This window comes from Dunckerocampus dactyliophorus, chromosome 8, assembly GCF_027744805.1.
Source record: "Dunckerocampus dactyliophorus isolate RoL2022-P2 chromosome 8, RoL_Ddac_1.1, whole genome shotgun sequence".
Classification (NCBI taxonomy): Eukaryota; Metazoa; Chordata; class Actinopteri; order Syngnathiformes; family Syngnathidae; genus Dunckerocampus; species Dunckerocampus dactyliophorus.
The window spans coordinates 14,246,115-14,266,248 of NC_072826.1; the positions used below are offsets into that span (position 1 = coordinate 14,246,115).

General features: G+C 41.0%; 1 protein-coding gene across 5 annotated transcripts in view; it reads left to right on the forward strand.

Annotated features, from left to right (window-relative positions):
- The first annotated feature begins 738 nt into the window (after positions 1-738).
- The window catches only part of LOC129187007 (plasma membrane calcium-transporting ATPase 1-like), an 89,197-nt gene continuing 69,801 nt past the window's right edge, over positions 739-20,134 (forward strand). The window contains exons 1-2 of one of the 5 annotated variants that reach the window (XM_054785844.1): positions 741-1,117; positions 12,888-12,947. The gene's annotated coding sequence lies outside the window, so the exon portion shown is untranslated. Of the gene's footprint in view, positions 1,118-12,887; positions 12,948-20,134 lie in introns of all 5 variants that reach the window. The other 4 variants (XM_054785847.1, XM_054785848.1, XM_054785843.1 and 1 more) reach the window with 4 other exon arrangements.

Below are 20,134 nucleotides of genomic sequence, written 5' to 3' on the forward strand. Positions count from 1 at the left end.
GGAATAAATTAATACAATTTCATGGAGCAAATACTAGAATTTAAGTTGTAAATGCATGGCAGTGCTTCTAATAGTGTTTAGGCCAGCAGAGAAGGCCTTGGTGGCCCTGACGGCCAATCACTTGTAGACATGCATGGAGAAGGGATAGCATTAAATAAGCATTTGGATGTGATGAATTGTGTAAGTGTAAATGTGATGCTCCTTAATGTAGCTTGTTATGCATGTCAGAAACAAAACCATAAACATGACCAAAGATAACTATGTTCACTTTTGTACTGAGCGATTCATTTTACAATATGTTTATTACTGTGCTTGTCTGTAGTGTTGTACTGCTGTTTCTAATATGTTGACGCTCTTGTGTAGCTAAATAACCAAACTGTTAGAAACAGATACGGTACAGTCGTACAAGCACAGCAGTAAACAGTTAAATGAAATGAAGACAGTCTGACAGTGTCAGTCAAATGCAGGTTTACCTAATGTTGTGGCCAGTGTTTATAGACAGTGCATATATCTGACTTTTAGGTGACATTTTCTATGATGATTGTCAGTTTTCATTGATCATATATTTAATGCAGCGCCTCACAAGAGTAGAGTTAAAGAGGATGGTGTCATTAAGGAGATCCACCTTAAAAACATGTTCCAGCCTCCTCCTCCCCCCTTCTCACCCTCCCTTCCGGGCCAGCCAGCCAGGAAAAGACGCTGATCTAGCCTCTGGTTCTCCTTTGCGGTCTTGTTGAATGTGTAGGACCAGCAGCACCCACTAGAACCAACAGTAGTGGTTGTTTCCTGGATCTAGTCTCGCTATCAGTCCTTGTTCCAGCAGGGGGGAGGAGGTGGAGGAGGAGGAAGGGGGGAGTTGGTCTTTTATCGGATTGATTCCTGACCCAATCGGGTTCTGTTCTGCGGTGCTGCAGTGTGTCACAGCTGTTTGTGTAGCTGCTTTCTAACAAGGGGAAGATATTGGTGCATTTTTGTGTTTTTCTAATCCAATTCCCGGCCTGCTGATCATTTTGCCCCCACCGCTACAGTCTCGTCAAGTTGCTGGCTGGATATGGAGGAACCTCAGTGAGCTCAACGCGCCGACATCGGAGGACGTGATCCCCGCCAGTGGAGCTCGGTAAGCTCTTTTCCTTTCTTTTTATTTAAATGTCAACTTTGCTGCCTTTCAAGCCTCCAAACAAACCAACGTCTTTTTGTTGGCGAGTTTTTCAACGTGTTTGTTCGTCCAACAGAATATTATGTTGGCACCAGCAAGCAGCCAGCACACGAAAGGTTTTTTCCACAGGTGTGACTGATAGTGTGACCGTGACTTGTTTCACCTTTTCACAACCACTCGTTCCCGGGGTGGGGGTGGGCTCCACGTGTGGATTTAGCTCCACGCTCGACTGGCTCTTAGCCAGTGGATGAGCCGCCCTCGCCCGCAGCCCTCGCTGTCAAGTCCCCTATCAGTAATGTGGATGTTTTAGCGACAACTTTCACTGCAAAATGTTACGGTTGTAGCGACTTTCACAGCACTTTGACGCGTGGGGGACACATATTGTTGTATTGTTGTATTTACCACGTCCTAACGTGGTTACATTTAATCGAAATGGGTCCAAGTTGGATCCAGAATCAACTTTTGGACGCGATACGCAACGCCGACCAGTTGCTGCCGCCCACCGCTGTGTGCTATCCAGAGTGCGGAGGACTTGTACAAATGGTTGTTTTTTTACGTTAAAGGACTGTGTTGTGGTGCAGTTGTGCTATGCCGAATTGAAGAGCGGTGGTGGGTTGTTGTCAAGGGTTAGAGTTGGACGTGATGAGTCCTCATGGACTCTCTTTAACATGGCAGTATTTTATAAATGCGCCGCTTCTCAATGGCAGTGTTGTGCGTGAGTGTGCGAGCGAGCTCTCCGGGTAATGGCTGCGAGCAGTCAGACCTCATGAGGATTTCTCCGTGTGTTTTCCCGCAGTGCACGGTTATGTTGTGTGTCAGTAAGGGTTCCTTCTAAATGTAACGTGTCCAGTGAGAAAAGGATAATATTTGCCTGGTGAACACAGCCTAACGACGAGCTCGTTCTTCCAGTTGGAGTGGTTCCACTACATTGTAAACAGTACCTGGACTCTTCGACGCCCTGTTGATCTGAGTCACTATGGAAAAAAAATATACTTTATTTCAACTGAGAGAGAAAATGGCAGTGACGTCATGCAGTATGACTGGAGGATGAACAGTGCCAGCTCTGTTTCTTTTTCCCTTCTTTTTCCTGTCATTTTCTTCCTCCTGCTTCTCCCTCCTCCCCTCTCCATCTGGGTGTGTCCTGACTTATTGCGTTAGGGAGGAGGGGGGATCCCACATCTTGGCTCAGTGGTGACTCCTCCTCAGCTTGTGACCTCCAAACGAGGGCATTGCTCGTTCTCTTCCCCTTGGGTTCTGCCTCACCTCCCACTTGGGAACTTGGGAAGCCTCCAAGGCAGAGTGGTAGCCGGCGTTAGAGAAACTGGTTGTTTTATGGGGTGGGCTGCTTAGAGCCCCTTTTTAACTGTGCTTGATACCCCCTCGCGATCGGCTGTGATTCTTAAAAAGCCATTTGCCGCAAATTGAATTTCGAGGACAGAGCTAGCTGATAATTGTTGATGCGATGCTTTGATTTTTGAAAAGTGACTGATCTGCTTAATGCCGGCTCATGACACATAAAATATTACCTCCTAGTTTTTCATCCATCTATCTGTTTGCTATGCCGCTTATCCTCACTACGGTTGCGAGGGTATGCTGGAGGCTATCCCAGCTGACTTCGGGCAAAAGGCGGGGTACATCCTGGACAGGTTGCCAGTCAGTGTTTTTCACAAATCAGAAGTGTTATTTCACATTTTGCTGATATGACTTTTAGGCCTTCAATTGGTTCTATCAATTTCAATCTACATCTATAATCTGTCTGTCGGTCTGTCTGTCTGTCTGTCAGTCTGTCTGTCCCACATTTTTGCATTTTTACAAGGTATGAAATGCTAGTTGTTTTTGAAACTGTAAACCCTAAAAACAGGCGTTTTCGGAAGTTGGCCATCATGTAGCGGCCAGTCAGAGTTCCCTACAGTATGACAGGTGAAGTCTGTCACTAAGAGATGGTAAATATTTTCATACTTCAACCACCAAGGGCTGCATAGTGAAATATATTGTATATTGTTTTTTTGTAAAGTTGTAAAATTTACAGTACACTCCTGATCAAAATCTTAAGACCAGTTGAAAAATTGCTAGAATTTGCATTTTGCGCATTTGGATCTTAATGAAGTTTTAAGTAGTAAGCTACAATATGCAAAAACAAGAAGGGGGATTGAGACAAAAAGCACTTTCCCAGTCCTCCCAACCTCAGCAGCAATGGTACGCTGCGAGAGGCGTTGCTTATGCAGCTCGACAATCCGACCACGTTCAAAAAGAGAAAGCTTCTTAGCTTTAGCCATCAGGAGGGCACGACGGTGTGAATGCCTGACAGAAAATGAAAATTTTGAGCAGATTTTGGCTTTTATAGCCTGTGGTCTTAAACTTTTGATCAGCTGATAACAGCCTATTTCAGTTTGTTGTTTTCAATAAATTACTTTTTGTCCCACTCCCCCTTCTTGCTTTTGCATATTGTAGCTCAACTTAAAACCTCATTAAGATTCAAATGTCCAAAATACAAATTCTAGCAATTTTTCAACTGGTCTTAAGATTTAATTAAAGACAAGATATAATTAAAGACAAAACTTATTATTTAACAGTGTCAACATTCAAGCTTTTTCTCTTTACATTGTGCCTTTATAAAGACTTATTTTCCCATTTTTGCTGGATTTTTTTGGTTTAATTTAATCAAACAAATGCCGCGTGCCAATAAATAAAAAAAAAATGTAAATGAAAAATGAAGAAACGTGTTTAACTATTAAGCACTGATGCACTGACTGCTTATTGACGTTTTTGAATGATTTGCGTTTTACAGAGAAAAGTGGACATGTTGCTTTTGTTCGTGAAACCATGCAACTTCTTACTGTGCTGTCAGTGTCACTGCTACTGCTACTACAGCAACAGCTATGGTGCAAAATGTTAGCTCAGCTAATTAAATCCAAGTCGAGCCCCTCTGTTCAGGGTAGCGATACTGCGGTACCTACCAGCCTTCGCCCGGACTCAACACAACATGCTTGAGTCATCACACGATGGAAGGGGAATAATATCGTCGATTGAGTCAGCCCCAAAGAAGCATATACTCATATACGGTCCTATTACAATTACTTTACCACCATATAGTGTGTGCTTTTTGTGTCAATGAATAAGATGTCCCTTAATGGAATGCGAAGATCCTTACATTTATTGATGCCATACATCATTGTACAATTTTTTTCCCAGTATTTCAGAAACAAATGGAGCTTGGCTAGCTTGTCTAGTGGGATGTCAGCCTCTGCACACATTTCTACAAAATCCTCAAACTGTAATATCCATGCTTGTGGTTAAGGAAGATGTAGATGCAATTCCAATCTCTTTATTTACAAGCAGTAAATACAACATGTTGCATACACACTCAGTGTCACTCAAGTTCCAGTCATGGTAGTTCCTAGGTTCCCAAAGTGGCGTACGCGTACCCCCAGGGATACACCAATTGTTATCGGGGGTATGTGAATAAAAATTAAAACATGTCACTGTGAGTGGGGATTCCCCCAAAAATAAAGCTTTATTGTTGGTTGTATGCATTTTTGTATTTCGGATAATGCTTTATTGTGATTGCTAAACTTTCCCCTTCAATTTGGTATGAAATTAATATGCAGACTTAAACCATAGCAATCGTAGTGAACATAAAAAGCGAAGCTCAAATTCATCCCATTTAAAACGGATGGATGCCAACATCAAACTAGAATAAAAGATATGTAGGATGATTGCCTATCTATTTATCAGTGCTCGTGTGAAGCTTTATCAAAATATGACCATGCAAAATAAGCATTTTTGCCCCAGAAGTACTATAAAATTAATTATGTTCAATATTTCAAGTTAATGAAGATGAAAAGGTTTGTTTTTCCGTACATGGCTTCAGCTCAAATGTCTGAAGGGGTGTGCGACTGTAAAAAGTTTGGGAACCACTGCACTAGCTGACAAGCAAGATGACTTTCCAAGTTATTTTGCCGACTTATCTGGCGTTTTCAGGTGGCCGCTTCAGGGAGGGATGGGTTAGTGATTGTGAGCAGTCTGCGGGGGAAATATATCACCACACGAACGTTTCTTCTCCTCACGATGACATTTCATTCACATTATGTAAATTTCCCGGTTTAACAGTAGATTCCATTTTTAATGGCCAATTCTGTAATTTGATCCGCGATTCCTTTAACACAGAAATTATAGGGCCTTACACATAGCACTCGCTTGCGATCTTGCGTCTCTTTGGTTCCGCCATTTCTGGTTACACTGAACACTTTATTCTGTGATTCTTTGTGGAGACACTGCCTTGTTTAAGACAGTAGCTCCACCTAGCGTTTAAACTAAGAAGTGCAAAACAGTTAAGTACTGTATGAACCATAGCCCATTATATTTTTAGACTTTGATACGGGCCAGTTAAAAATGGCTTGTGTGTCATAGTTTGGACACCCCTGGTTTAAAACAATGAGTCGGCGTATTGGTGTAACATTTAGCTCGATCGTGCTTAACTTTAACAAATTAAACAAAATGGCATTGCATTAGGACTGAAAAGAAGTCCTCAAAGGCAGCATATGACTGATGTGTCTGACTGCGGATCAATCAAATGCCATGAACATTGATTTGTCAGCACCAGTTGCCTAATTCAGACTTTAATTCATAACCTGTGGAAGTCAGACTAGGCCTCCACAAGTGTCATTGGAAATATGACTCGCTGTTAGACGGGCCCGGAGGAAAAAAACACTCGAGTTGCCCCATCAGGCGGCATATATAGTATTTAATTAGCCAACTGGCCAACTAATGTGTCAGTCAAGCCAGCAGACTACTAGTGCGTCACGTCGCATGTCGGCCGCACACTAATGAATCAAATCGGCGTGTCACCTCGTCAGTGTTTACGAGGCGAGACAGGCGGCTCAGTCCGTCAAATCTCATCTGGCGGAAGTTTGATAATCCCTCACGGAAAACGCCTCGCAGAGTGGATTCCTGTTCGGATATTGAACGGTGGGACGTTTATGAGAGGCTGCTTTATGTTCGCATCAGCGATCCATTGAAAAGTGGCGTGCCGGTTGGCCCGGGACTGAAGCTTGTCGCAAGCTCTCGATGTCCTGCGGCAAATCCTTTTGTGTTTTTGATTTTTAAATGGATCAGTCTGTTCTGAGCGGATGAACCAAAGCAATGAGGGTTAATTGCATTTATTCTATTGACTTTATCTGGATCAACCTTGATTGTGTGTTGTGATGTTTGGCAACCCCCCCACCCCTTCCCTCTTTTGATTTATGGCTCAATTCGGTGCCGGCCTCGAGTCGTTCCCAGTAATAGCACTTCAACTCGTCTTCCACAGCAAATCTATCAACACTGTCCTGTTCCACTGCAAATGTTCTGGGCGTAAATACAAGCTTTGCTTGGGCCAGTGTCGGCATTAAACAAGAGTTATGTACGTGACGGGCACTCCATGCATACTGGATGAGTTGCTGATAGATATCCCAGCAGCAACACGGCCATACACATTCATTCAGATGGAGAAATTAGACAAAGGACTCTACAGATGCCCTGTAGAATATTGAGCTTGTGAATGAACAATCATGTCTTTGCTGCGTTGCCTTTATGCCTTAAATCCCTCTGCAACACATGTACGTGATTTTATATCACTTAGTCGACATGAGTCGATGATTGTGCTTCTGTTATGTACAACATTAAGGGCCGAATGTAAAATACATATACTACGACCAAAGTGTAGCTTGAAATTGCTGAAAGGAACAGTGGACCTCAATGTTGGCTTATTTTGTTATCTTCTCAGATGAGTTTGGAGCTTTGTTTGCTGCTGGAGAAAGTAATCTGAGCACTTCAAACCACCAGTTTAGTTCCGTTTGAGCAGCCAAACTAATCCTGTTTAGCGTTGGAGATTTTGCTTGCTTTGCTTGTTTGTTAGTTGGCAAAATTACGCAACAACATTACACATTCCCCCCAAATTTGTAGATATTTCAGATGGAATATATAACATTTTGTTGAGATCTTAATAAAGGTGCAGGTATAAAAATTTATTTGAAATTTTTTAGCTGTTACAGTCTACTTGCAATAGGTACAGTACAAGTGGGTGAGTCACCTACTAGACCCAGCAGATGGAGCTGTACCTGCAGGACTGGAATTGTGGTTAGCATGTTGGCCACAGGAGATCTGGAAGATCTGGGTTTAAATCTCCGTTGTGTGGAGTTTGCATGTTCTCACGTCCTCACCCACGCACGCAAGTTTTCTCTGGGTACTCCGGCTTCCGCTCAAATTCCAAAAACGCGTATGTTAGGTTAATTGGCGACTCTAAATTGTCCATAGGTATGAATGTGAATGTGAATGGTTGTTTGCCTATATGTGCCCTGCGATTGGCTGGCGACCAGTCCAGGGTGTACCCCGCCTCTCGCCCAAAGTCAGCTGGGATAAGCTCCAGCATTCCTCCGTGACCCTAGCAAGGACAAGTGGCATAGAAAATGAATGAATGAATGAATGAATGAATGAATGCTTTGAGGGTCATGCAGGGTTTCCCCTAGGATTGTTTTTGAAGCTGTGGTGGTGGGCTGCATTTTAGGGTGGACTTTCACGGCTGTGTCGTGCCGCTGCTGCTTCTGCAATTTTTTTTATGATGACAAATAACTATTTATATGACATTTTATTTTTTTATTATTATTTATTTATTTAACTTATTTATTGAACTTTTTTCATCAACCAGCACAACATGAACAGAGAACATTTCAAAACTGTTAATTTAATGGCAAAGTTGCTGAAAGCACTTAAAGAGTGTAAAATGTCAAGCCTCCTTTTGTTACCTGACCTATTTAGTCCAATAGTGTTATGTGACTAGTACAAAAGTACAACATTTTGCACTATTTGAAACAAACATAGCGATCACACACCCTGGCGTAGATAGGCTTAGCCTGTGACAAGCTGTCATCAATTGACTACATATTTTACAGGCTACTTTTCATTCCCCCGATAATACGAAACAAGGTCTATCCAGTCACACATACGCAAGTGCCAATAGGGCAGACAGGCCATTCCGCTGCATGTTTATCAAAATACAGCGAGGTGAAACATTTTTACGATATTTTAAATTGTTTTCAAAGTAATTGTGGTCAATATGTGCGTAAATAAACATATCTATATAGCATATGTTTCCATTCATACAAGGTATTACTTAATGTTGTTTGTAAGTTTAAAAAAACAACTTATTTTTAAGGTATGGAGGCTTTTATTTTGTAATGCCGCTGCGCCACAATCAATTACATATAGCGGAAACCATGGTCATGGTTTTTCAATCAAATGACTCAGGCAGACATGTTTAGCCTTGGTGGCAGTTTGCGTTCAAGAGTGGATTCAAATGTAGTTGTTTATGGTCCTTTCAGCACAGCATATTTATTAAGATGGAGACATTAATCCTGTGAGGAAAGTAAAGGAAACCAGCAAGTGCAGACACATTGGATTAAAATGGTGTCTTTGAGCAGTGACCTGGACAAGTGATATGACCTGTTACACTACCGTTGATGCTTTTATCAGTGCGGGGAATTCGGGAACCCCCCACTGCAGTCCCGCCTGCGATCCAGCAGCACAGGCATGGTATCTTACGTAAGTGGACATCAATTATGAATGGCCGCAGTGCAGCAGTTGGAAGCTGGCTCCTATATTTAAGATATGACTGAGCCTCTGTTTGTGGCTATAATAGAGCTGTTGGCCTTCATTATTATTTGATAGACCTGCTGGCGGGAAGGAGGTCACCCCATGGAAGAAGATAAGTCATAAAAAGCACTTGAGTTATTTATGATTTAATGAAGCAGGGAACCTCCTCGATATTTAAAAGGAAAAAAGTGTCTCATTTTGTGTCACAGCTCAGTACAACGTCACTCTCATTTTCATTTGACCAGCCCATCATTTTCTCTTTAGTACGCTACTGTGCAGTGAACCATTGCTGGGAAATCTGAAGATTGCAGCTGGTATTGTAGAGCTGTAAAGGGTCGAATACAGTCTGTTCTGGCATGTTGATATTTCAAACAATTTCTCTTTTTTTTTTAAAAAATCACAAATGTAAAAAAATGTCTGTCTCTGGGTCAAACTGTCGCGATTTTAGTAACAATTTAATACTATTAGCGGCCACACAATTGTAAAAAGAAGTTAACCACTATTAATAATCAAATATTAAAGCAACAATACACTCAAACATGCTTGATGGGTGACATGTCCGGTGAGTATGCTGTCCTGTGTTGCTTACGGATTGGCCCCTGTTGTCAGTGGGAGTATGGTTTGGGCAGGTGTATGTTATGGACCATGAGCATGGGTGCATTTTATTGATGGCATTTTGAATGCACAGAGATACCGTGACCAGATCCTGAGGCCAACTGTTGTGTCATTCATCCATGAACAAGACCTCATGTTGCAGCAAGATAATGCATGGCTCCATGTTGCAAAGATCAGTACACAATTCCCGGAAGCCGAAAACTGGAATTCCTGCTGAAAACATCCGAGGCCAGCATACTCATCGAACATGCCACCGCATGTCTTGCGGTTAATTGGTTCCAAACCGGACCGTGACAAGTGAATTTCCACAAAGTAGGATTCCTTCTTTATAAATTTGTAGGTATGGCATAACAAACCTGTTGTGTTTAATACGGTTTTTAACATTAGAGCCTTCTAGACATGAAATAACACCCCTATAGCCACCTTTACGTTCGTATTACCCAATATACAGTAGTAGATAAAATCTGAGAAAAAATAAGACAAATAAAACTCGTGCTCGTGTGTATCGCAGTTAATGGAGGACAGGAAGTGATGATGGGGGTTCAGAGATGAGTTTTAGCTTGTTTGTTGTGGCCGCAACAATAGCCTGTGTTATGATGATGATGATGATGATGGTAAAAATGTTACTCTTATTGTTATTATTGTTTTTTATTGTGCTTGTTGTGAGGTAATTGAAACCTGCGATGAAATCTGGTGTTTGTCTCACCGAACAATTACTGACACCTAGTTAGCAATGTAGAATACCGCATTCACAATTTGAATGTGTCTTCTTAATGGCTTATATTTGTATTTTAGTTAATTTAGCCATTTTTATGTTTGCAAATGCTTAATTTAGACAAAAATACATACAGTTTGCTTAGATATGCATTTTTAATAACTTATAATAGGTAGTATTCAACCATGAAACAGCGTGATTTATTAATGTGTTTGAAAAACTGTGAGAGTGAAGCTGCGAAATTTGAACTGCAATGTGTCGCTGGACGACTGTATACAGTGTTGAGGCAAATGGTGCTCACACCAGATACTGACTGGTTTTCAAACAACCCCCCCCCCCCCCCCCCCCCCCCCCCAAATATTTGGGAGAGAGGCCTTCTTTTGTAAAATAAATAAAGATTTAGGTGTTTGTTTTGAGTTCAGCTCTTAAAAAATGGAAGCAAAAACAAGCTGCTTTTATCAAGTTAATCAATGTGATCGCCCCACCTGCAAGCTGATGAGTGATGGTTTGTGACATCACGAAGAGAACCAGGGCTGTGGAGCAACTCGAACTGGCTGCCGAGGCTAGCTGGGGGATGTGGAGAGCGAGGAGGAAGTGTTGACCAGCATGCCCATAACCGTGCAGCTCGAGTCCTTGAGTACAATGGCAGTTTGCGATGTACTGTAGCTTAAGTAAATTTAGTAATTAGATTGCATGTTTGTGTGAATTACTATTCAAAAAAAAATGTTTTGTGCAGGCCTGCTTTGGTGCTTTTGTTCAACATTTAAGACATATTTCCCACAAAATGTGCAACCTCAGGGAAGTTACAATTTGGAGGTTTGACTTTTGACACGACCTACATCATGAGTATACTCACAGCATATAAGGTAATCTATGTATCACATTCAGTCAGCGCAGCAGGAAGTTGACCTCAATTGGCTCGTCAATTCCAGGCTGAATATGGAGTTGCTAATTGTTTCACTTATTTAAAAAGTTCCTTATTGTGAATTGCAGAATCAATTTAGGACGTGATGGAAATGTTATTAATGGCAAGCAACACTTTGATCGGCTTCCCTCTGCCTGTCTGTCACACACACACACACACACTCCCACGACGCCGCCCACTAGACACCTGTCAAGCGCCGCATGTAGCTGCACCCACACCGCGGTTATGTAAGTGCGTGTCAGGGGGCGCTCTCGCACAGTCTTCTTACAGTCGTCAATCCTGTTGGCACCTCCGTGTGGATACCACCGACGCTTATTTGCAGCAAGAGAACAGAGAGACTAGTTGACATTAGACATTTTACAGATCATCCCCTCTAGAGAGGAACATCCTGTCCACAGTTTTTTGGGAGGGCTTTGTATAGGGTTGCAACTAACGATTATTTTAATAACCGATTGTCCATCCATCCATTTTCTACGCCGCTTATCCTCATTAGGGTCGCGGGGCTATGCTGGAGCCTATCCCAGAGAGGCGGGGAACACCCTGGACTGGTCGCCAGCCAATCGCAAGGCACATATAGACAAACAATCATTCACGCTCACATTCATACCTATGGACAATTTAGCGTCGCCAATGAACTTAACATGCATGTTTTTGGGACATGGGAGGAAACCGGAGTACCCACGCACGCACGGGGAGAACATGCAAACTCCACAGAAAATGCCCAGCGGACATTCGAACCCAGATCTTCCTGATCTCCTGACTGTGTGGCCTGTGTGACCACTGTGCTAACCAATAATTGGTCGATTTATTGTTTTTCTTGATCAATCGATGAATTGGATAAAAAAAAAAACACACACACATTTTCAATTGCCACCTCTTTATTCAGAAATAGAAGATTTTAACTGACAGAGCAAATAAGTGCACAAACACCAGGTTGCCACTTGAATATTTTGTTAAAATAATGTTAAATAATTAAAAAAATCAAAATGTTTGTCAAATAGCTAGATGCTGAAATCAGAGGATACATTATTTACATGGTAAAAAAAATCGATTAATTGTCACAGCCCTAGCGTTGTATTCTTTACAAAGATGTCAATCAAACGTCAGTGTGATTTCATACATTGATCAAGTCCTACAAATTATAAACATGAAACATTAAAAAAATGTCTATAATGGGCAACATTAAAGGGACTGTATGCAGCTGGATCAAGATTTATTTTAAAAAAAATTAATAAAGAAATAAATAAAAAGAACACCGGCAACTGACATATGTTACCAATAGTGGTACAAAAATATGTCTATTTTCCACAATTACAAATGGCGTAAATTGCCGTTCAGCCTGTATAAGATGATTGGTTACTACCGTGCGTTACTCTTGTAGAAAAAGCAGTCTCAGCAAAGCAATCAACAATTTGCATTCATGTTGTTGTTACGAGAGGCTATACAGTACATTAAATTGATGGCTAACGTTGGTAGCTAAACTTTGCCAAATCGTTATCATTAGCTGACAACAAACATGCGTGTGTTACGTCTGGCATAGCTTCGTACTCGATGCAGGAAGAGGGCATGATATAAAGCTTGCAGTACTTCAGAACGCAAGTGCCCCTCTGACAACTGGGGAACTCGCTGCATATAGTCCCTTGAAGTTCCGAAAGTTGAAATTGAAGTTTGAAGAAAACTGTAAGAAAACTGAAAGCTGTAATGACAAAATGGATCTGATCCAGATTGGATCCAAGTGAATTTTTTATTCATTTTTTTTTATATTGAGCCTAACAAGGTTTGTCACTACACGTTTGGATGGAAATGTACACATTTACTGTACTCTGCTATGTCTGTATTTGATCCAGACTGTACATCACATCAAGTGTGGAAAGGATGCTGCGCACCAACAATCCTCCCTGGTGGAGGTAATTATGTGAATTCTAAACATCACACTCTTGGAAATCACTGCACTATATTAAGAGTGTGACGTCTGCTTGTTGTGTTGTGACTTTTCTCCCCTCCTGAAGCTGAACAGGTGTGCAGGTTGAATCCTGAATCCTGTCTCTGCAGTATTATTTCACTCCAACAGATGCTATAAGAAAATTGACAATGGCGTTTGGGAAAGTGTTTTGTTGTAGTGAGTTGATGTTTTTTTTTTTTTTTTTCCTCAGCAGCCCGAAACTCATGTACATGAACAAAAGGCCAGAAAAACATGGAAAAATAGATGTTTTTCAAAGGCCTAAGTTATAACGTTGTGGGAGCACTTCAGGGATGACCCCATTCCTTTTCCCAGTGCACACAGCAAAGCCGTATTTTAACATTAAAACTTAATTTTTGTGTTGACAATTTAATTAGAATACACTGAAAATATGTCTCTTTTTCATTATGACATGTAGCATTCTCTTCCTCACATCACATGGCTAAATGAACTGAAATGACCAAAATTGCCCTCTAGGGTTTCGGAGGCACACAGCATTTAGCCAACGGTCGAATTTAAGATGCCCATGTAAATGGGGACTTCACATAGAGGTGTGAAAATTGGACTGTTTTAGTACATCTAAACATGGTGAACGACCTCGGACCTCACCAATAGACACGTCAGCATCTTGTAAAAAGTCTTCTTAGAAGAGCTTGCAAAGTGTCCTAGTAGTTTTGTCCACATGTCGTGCACGTGAGCGTCCATGCGTTTAATGGGAGGTTTCAGTGTATTTTTGAGTGAACACTAATGATGGCTGGCCTGGAGTGTGCATGTGAGCGGCATGAAGGTTAGAAGTCAGCGTGTTGAAGACTTTACTATTTAATGATCCAGTCCAACTCATTTTAAAGAAGCGATACTGTACTCCATAGTTGTATATTATGTTGTATTCCGGTGCACCTTCCTGCTTTCGTAGTTATCTCTTATCTCTTTTGCTTATATTACACAATATAGTTCATTTTTATGTTTTTAAAGAACTTGTCTCTCTTTGCTTATGCTTCCACATAGAACAACAATTTGACCATTCTTACAAGAGGATGTGTGGATAATGATGAAGATGGTGTTCCTTATAGAGTAGAATGATCTTTTAACTTCATTATGTCTAATCTTCATTTTTGTCTTCCTACACGGAGTCCTTGTTTGTGGTCATCTTGTTTTGGACTCTTAAAACTTCATTATACCAGAAGACGTAGAAGGGCAAGACAGATGGTCATTCAGCATATTTGTCCCACGTACTGTTGTTCTGGCAGGGTCATAAAAGTTTACTTGGTTTACATGAGCACGCTAACCGGAGTTGTTCACGGATGAAATGTTTGAACGTGTCCATTATTTTTTAAAATTATATTTAACTTTTTATGAACTTTACTATGAATTTCTCATAGGGCTATTTTCAACCAGAATATGAATATCAAAAGTTGAAAAATAAATGTAGTAGTAATAATAATAATGATAATTATAATAATGATTGTCATTATTATTATTTATTATTATTGATAATAATGATATTACAAAGATTTAAATTTTTGAAAATCTCATGAAAAAAGCCTGTGAATATTCTCATTCATCCAGGTCATTGTATTCTCATCGCATTAAATCGATCGCAAATGGACTGTTCAGGTTGTCGTAGAAGACGTTACGCCTCTCATTCGAGCAGGCTTCATCATGTTCTAAGACAAGATGGGACAAAAGCTAGTCAGACTACTGTAGATAGGACAACTCCAATCTGAGAACCTGGTGCAAGATCCAGCATATTTATACTCTAATGGTGAAGAAAAACATGTACACATGCTGGTCTTTAAGCATTAGAGAGTGCCTGTGCTACAGGCACTAAACCATTACTGAGCTCCCACTAACCTGGATACAGAATATCAAACAGAACAACATTAGCTGGATGTTTGAATTGACCCACCCTATTAGCACGAGCATAATGTGTTTGTTGCCTCAGTGAAAGTACAGCAAACAACTTACCTGATTCTGACTTATAAGAGGAAGGCCGGCGCAGCGCGTCAAAGATGGGGCACTGTTATTTCTACACCCTGAATCCGTAGGTGCTTAATCATGTTCGTCTTGTACCCTCCTTCACACGATATAATTGTGTTGCAAATGAGCCAACCGGTCTTTTTTTTTTTTTTTTTTTTGGCAGAAGTTGAGTGCTGCAACAAACTGATTATGGGTGCACTGGACCGCTTCCTGCGGCTTCTGCTTTGTTGGTGCTCTCGGCTATTTCTTCCGGTTGGCGGACTGGCCGAACTAGGAACCTTAGTCAGTATTGCTCGAACTCGAACAAAGGGTTGTGCAAAAACATAATAATTTCCGATGTGTTCATCTAATGTAATTTCTCAATAATTAGGATTTATTTTATTTTACTTGACGAGCTGCATCACAAACACTGCCATTTTACACAAGAAGTCACGCGGAACTGTCGTTTGCATAACGGCTGGTTGTTGAGTTTGGAAAAGTTAATGCAAGGCGTAGGCTTTCGTTTTCATGTTGCCATGTGAAATCAATGCACTCAGGAAGGAAGTTTCCGTAATGCTTAAAAGGACCAAAATACGGCAAAACAACGTAAGTATTACATGTTATCATGAATGTACCTGTTACAGCATGTATATAAGACCATAAACCTTGGAGATGTTTTAATAGCGGCCTCTGTAAATGGCATAGGTGTGTCCCATTATGTGCCGTAATGAGCTGCCTCTTTTATCTGTTTTTATATGTTTAGAATGCACAGAATCGGGAAAGATGTGTTCATTTCTCACATAAGGATTGTGGATAATGGGCAAAATTCCAAAAAAGTGCAGTTTCCTTTTTTAAGTGATCATTTTTGGCATATAGTGAGCTACCGGCATCAAGTTAACTTTTTTGTTGTTGTTTTTTTCAACAAATTCTTTCGGTCCTCGTTGATATTTTGTATATTGTAATCCATATTAAATTGAGATCAATATGAACACTCAGTGTCACAATGCGATGCCTGCTTGTCATCTTCTCTCTTCACATGACATCACTTGGAAATGATTTATGTCCGCTCTGCCTCATCTGGACATGTTCTTGTGTAAAAAAAACACAGACAAGATAAATAAGATGACGTGACAGATGTTTATTAAGGGCTTTTAAACTCATGTCATGGTTTATTTGGAATGCTTGGTCAGGAAATGTACTCTTCATGTTGTGATGTGATGGCTGTCTGAGAGGTGAGAGAGCCTTGGCTTTAGAGGAGGAAGTGAGCAGATGGTGGGCGGAGATGCAGCCAACAGGAAGTGGAGGCTTGATGGTTTCCTCATGTTGTGTTGGCAACAGTCTGGATTTCACTTCCCTGTCCTTACACACTAAACAAATGTGTGTGTTTGTGTGTATGTTTGTATCAGTGTATCATGTTCGAGCCCAGCTGTTCTTTTCCCTTCCACTCCAAAAGTAAGGCAGAACTTCCTAATTCTGACATTCACAGAGAAATTTGTGGTGTGAGCAGTGTCATAAACGCTCACCAAGTCCACACAAAAGCAGCCTACGCTTAGTGGACATCAGCGGTTCCTTATATTTTGACCACGGGGCCCATTTTGCCAATGGCAAATTTAAATGCTAACAGTGTTGGTTTGATTTGTATTAAATAACAAAATCAAATGCACATTTTAACAAGCTAAAACACAACAAAACACCAGGATGTAAAATTTTTTACAGGGCCGTGCATCTCAGTGTTTCCCATGCATTTCTGGCAGACTGCCATTAAGTCATTTTGACCACTACTGATCGACTTGGCGTTACCTAGAATTCTCTATGTTAATGCGGAGACTCTTATTTTGAAACCTTTTACTTTGAAAGTGTCACTTTCACTTCCGGTGTGTGTATGTGTGTGTTGCATTCAGTAATGCTATTCTCTCTGCTGCATGTTATGATTTATAAAAATTACATGAACATGTGTCATAGCCAATTATGCAAATTAAATGATGACATAATTTATCCCCTCCCCCTTTCACCGTGACAATGCAGCCCTTGGGAAACGTTACATCTTCATCAGGGCTCCTGCACCACGCACACTGTTGAACATGGATTGTGCATTATAGTTTTATAATACTTCTCCATAACTACAGGCTTGCGTCTGGCTGCTTCTTGTTTTTAAAGCTTGTTAACCAACACATTACTGCCCCAAGTGGTTGGAAGCTGTATTTGAACTGAGCAGCTCATGGATAACAGCAATACAGTATATGTGCAAAACTGAAAGTTTGTTTTGTGGCCCCCCTAAGTGGCTCCGTGGTTAGGAAGCACTTGTTTACATTAAAACACATTTTTTTCTCTTTTTGAAATGATTGCATTGTCAAAAGGTTCCTTGTTAACACAGATTTGCAAGTGCAATATTCATTCCAGGCCAGAAGTTGGTCATGTCACAACACAGAAGACTCTCAAACTCAGTACACCAGCTGCTTGTCCTCCAGGGGCTTATCTCAAGTCATCAGTTGACTAACCCTCATCAGCATATATGTAAGTTATCACCTTTTTTAAAAAGTCAGTTCTCAGTTTTCAGTTCTCAACAGTGTAACGACTTCTCTGTGTAGAGCAGAAATGTTTACGACCTCATTGAAGGTACAGCTTCATGGTTTGTGAAATGTAAAATGTTGGACATAAAGTGAGCTCTACCGTGCACGTTACGAGCAAAGCAGTTATTTTATCTGTGAGCAGGGCGTGTTTAGAAAACGTGTCACATCAATCAGATCATGTTCGCCAAGCATGTTGCAGTTATTGATCAGAGCAGGAAGTTAGAAGGAGACGGCATATTGACATCAAGTATCAATCTAGGCTGCGACACTGAAGCACTGAAGAGCAACTGCTTCATCCTTGTGACCCTGCGCACTCCCGAGTGGACGCTGGTGATGTTGTCAGCTGCACAATTTATTTTTTTGTAATGGAGGAGCACCACAGTAGCCAGTTAACAGACATGCACGATACACAATAACCTATAAATAGTGTATGATCATACTGTAAGTGGTGCAAATTGCCAGCGGGCACATAGAGCGCACTTGACAGCAGTTATTGCATTTGGACCATAGCAAGAGTCCAAACAAAGTGTGCTTTCACATGCAAATGGACATTTTTCAGTCCTCTTACGGTCATGAAAAGAACACTGCTCAAAAACACATTTTCATAAAACTTAGTTTCATGTCAAACTTTAGCGGTTACAGTCTATATACACTGCAGTAATACAGACATGTTTAGGGTCTGCGTTCTATTGCTGTTATAGTTAAAAGAACCAGATCTAAATCTGAATGTGAATGCTGTAATAACCACAAATGTGTGTCATATTTGTGTGTGAAAAATATGATGTAACGTTTTATTATGGCAACGGTTTGACCATGGAACTGATTCATTCACTATTTCCTATTTCCTTTCCTGGAAAAATGTTTCGAAATGAGAACAACTTGCAAGTCAAGTAGTGTCATGGAACAGATTTCACTTAGAAAAGTGAAGTCTACATTATGTGTCATGTTTGGCAGCCACAATTTTCACATGTTAAGTGAGGGATTTTTGGTGGTTGAATTTTTATATTTATTTTTTTGGTGGTGGGGAGAACCCCTGTGACAGTGGCTGGTGGTTTCCCCATTCAGACTGCAGACACTGCAGCTATTCCCGCGGTGGGTTTTTTTTGGGTTGCTTCGTCAGAGCGCTGCCTTGGCGTCGTGCCAACAGAAAACCCGGCAACACGCTACATGTGTGGAGCGGGCCTGGATCCCAGCCTTCTGCTCTGTGTGGATGGAATGTGGTGTTTGTTTGGGGAAACTGGGCGGGGCCATGTTTGACCTGCATGCCTCCACACAATGAGTATGCAGTCATGGAGTTAAAAAGTTCTTTCATTGTTGGAGCGTTACTACTCTCCCTGGCTGACGTGACTGTGAATGATATACAGCCTCTGAGATCACATGACCACTGACTATTCATTCCAGAGTTCACCAGCAAGAAAAGGCCTTCATGCTAGAGGGTGGAGTTTGTGTGTGTTACTTACCTTTGCTAGTTACCAGCATGAAACTACTTTACCAATTTTCCGTGAAGCTCCCACTGGTGTCATTGTGGGACATTCGCAGCCAGAGAAGGCTTTCCCAGCCATGAGGCACATTTTCTGAAAAGAAATCACCTCCACCCTCATATGAGCAAATTATTCTGATTGTATATGAATAATGCCCGCGACCCTAGTGAGAACAAGCGGCATAGAAAATTGATGTATGGGGACAGTGTTCCCTCTTTTATCACGGGGGATAGGTTCCCAAAATAGCCCACAACAAGTAGGCAGCTATATTATTTTTGCAATTATCTACTGTATGTTTTAAGGCTGTAAAACCCCTCACCTTACACTTTATACACTTTTCTCAGACAGGCATAAACATTTTCTCACGTTTCTATTTTTTTTTTTTTTAAACACTTTCAAAGTTCAAATTTTGTTTGAATTTGAATTATCAAACTACAACATTGGACACAATAAATTATTAAGTGACCCATGCATTTTTCACTCCTCGTCCTGATGCCCTTTGGCTGTAGCGTTTTTGTATCCTTGTTAAAACATATTCCTCCTCGTCGTCCTCCATGAACCAAAGATTCATTTACAGCATTCCCTACAGCCCTACAGCCAGCCGGCTACACATACTGAGACAAACTGGACATGTCTTCAATGAGTATACAACACTCTCTACTGGTAGCAATAATAAATACAACAACAGACACATACAACAGAGCACCGATAGTTTGCTCTAATACACTACAATGACGCGGAACACAATGAAAAACATGTAAAATTGCACTTATAAATTGCACAATATCCGCGAAAGAGCGAGTCCGCGGTAGGTGAACCGGGGTGTGGCAGGTAACACTATGTACTAATGTGTGGGTATGTTTGAATCATTGATCCAAATTACATGCCGCACAATGACGAGTCAGATGAGCATATGATGATTTTTCAGCATAATATTCAACTCCAAGCTGTATAAAGTTGAATGCGTATTGTATTGAAACATATCTGCTTATGTGTATTTGTGTAATGAGAGAGGGTATGAGCCTAAGGAGATCATCACCCTAATCAAGGTGTGCACAGTTAGTAGGCAGCTTCTTTTTCTCAGGCAAAGTGGGACAAATGACAAAAAACATTTAAATGACTCTGAA